This window comes from Megalops cyprinoides, chromosome 19 (assembly GCF_013368585.1).
Source record: "Megalops cyprinoides isolate fMegCyp1 chromosome 19, fMegCyp1.pri, whole genome shotgun sequence".
NCBI classification, from domain to species: domain Eukaryota; kingdom Metazoa; phylum Chordata; class Actinopteri; order Elopiformes; family Megalopidae; genus Megalops; species Megalops cyprinoides.
Window position 1 is genome coordinate 5,449,170 of NC_050601.1, and position 2,551 is coordinate 5,451,720.

Sequence of the window (2,551 nt, forward strand, 5' to 3'; positions counted from 1 at the left end):
CCATATGGCTTTCAAGAAGTATTTCTCCTTCACACAGCTGTAATGTCCTTGTAGCTGGTTCTCACAGACTCTTCTGAAAACTTTCACATTCAATGTCCTCCACTCCACCCTCCATAAACCTCCATTCTGACTGACTGTAGAGTATTGTCCTATTAACTCACCTACCATCTTCCGTGCAACAGTCACACTGGTAATGGCAGCTCAGTGACCCAGACAATCTGAATGTGATTTGCATTTCAACAGCAAGGTATCTAAGTAGTAATGGTGACTATGGTTATAGATTCTTTTCCGTTCAGAATCAGTACCAAAAATTATTTCAGTCAAAAAAGTTAGAGCTTTGAAATTACAATTACTGATTATCAAATAACCAACTGAGACAGTAAAAATGACACAATCCATACATTCACAAATTATTCAAAAATGTTATTGTCTTTCTGAATGTTCCTGTGATATTTTAATTCATGTCACAAATTTAACCTCGTTCAATGCTAGTAGATAAAATGCAATAAATTATGTATAACTGCTATCTCTGAACTCTTGTGAGGTCAAGTAAAAGATACATATGTTTCTCTTCTCTCACTATGGAAGGATATTGTTGAAAATAATGATGTAGATTAAGGATATAGATGTTTATCACTGGAATTGTGACCGCAGTGTTAGATATGTCTCACTTAAAATAGCTGTGTCATTATTGACATATTTATGTGTGTTGATAATATGGTCAATGTAACAGAACGAAAAGAATTGATAATTGACACATGATATCAAAATCTATTTCAAAAAGGACACCCACAAAACACATTTACAATATCGAACAATTACTTCATGCATAATGATGTGGTGATTGCTGAGTGGATAATTTAGCAATTAATACCTTCTGAACTGAAAACTTTAATAACCCCAGTGACATTAATATCAGGGTATTGGAGAGACTCTTTCATATTATCAGTATTCAGCTCCACATCAGTGAGGATGGATGGTGGGATTGCTGGCTGTAATTTCCTATGAACTCCTCCCCCTGAATCCTCTATTTAAGCCCTGTGTAATCTGCCCTCCCAATAAGGAGGAGCTGATGCAAACTCTGAGCTCTTCCTTCTGCATTTATCTATCAGCACTGAGGGAGGAGAGACTGCCGTTGCAGAGAGCCTTCATTGGAGTGTTATCTGAGATCAGAGTTAATGCATCCAAAAATGATTTCAATAACTGGGCTACTTCTATTGGCAATATGTTTAACAGGTGAATACTTTTATGATTTTATTTTATCATTTTATGGACTTTTGAATTCAGTGGTTAAAATTTATTTTCTTTCTTTTCACAGGTATTCAGAGTCAGACACTGACTGAGTCTGAACCAGCAGTTAAGAAGCCTGGAGAATCTCATAAACTGACATGTACAGCCTCTGGGTTCACATTCAGTAGCTACTACATGCACTGGGTCAGACAGGCTCCTGGGAAGGGGCTGGAGTGGCTGGCCTTAATTTATACTGATAGTAGTGGCAAATATTATGCCCAGTCTGTTAAGGGAAGATTCACCATCTCCAGAGACAACAGCAGAAGCCAGCTGTATTTACAGATGAACAGCCTGAGAGCTGAAGACACTGCAGTGTATTACTGTGCTGCAGACACACAGTGATAGAAGAGACTGCAGCGCCGTACAAAAACTGTTGAAGCACATCTCACACTGAGGGTCACTGAACCATGACTGTGCTGCACACTCTCTCTACATGCTGCTGTGTTGCCGTAGTCAGAGACACCATTTATCCTTCTGCACATTCAGTTCACCTCATATCACATTCAAGAAGTTTTTGAAGCTTTTGATCATCATTTACCTGAATTTGGAACATTGCTTAATATATTTTGTGCCAACAGGAATTTTTGAATGCTATGTTCTACTCACTTTCATTTAAGTCACTGGTACAGTGCTTCTTTGAATTTTTTCATCCTAACATTAGATTGTTCTAACCAATGACAGCTTAAAACTGTCTAATCTTTTGTGATGGTCTTTAACACTAAAGATGCTCTTCTGTGTGTTATAGCTTTGTCACATTCAGTCACACTGGTTATGATAGCTGAAAGTGAAACGCATGGCATCACCAGACTAAGGATGGTAATTAATGATGGCACCAACCAATATAATTCGTTTGTTGTTAGTAATGAAATAATTTGTCCTAATACCATTTAGTGATTGATTTCTTTCAGAAAAGAGGTCCTTACACTGTCAAAAATGCTTCACATGTTTGTTTCAAATATGCACATATTGCAAATATGCATGCCTAGGCAGCCTGGACTCTGTCATGACAATTCTGTAAAGGTACAGCAGGGGGCAGAGCTGATCCTTTATCAGGGAGAAACAAAGCAACGTCTGCCAGCAGAGTCAGAGCAGCAGGAGGAGGAGACAGAGGGGTAAAAACACACCTCCTCTCAGCTCCTCCCCTCTGGGTTGGGCCATGCAAACATCCTCTCAGCTCCACCTCCTTTAAGACCAGACGTCCAGTCAAATGGGCCCTCACATAAGGGAGAGACGTACAGCACAGCTCAACTCCTCTCTCTCT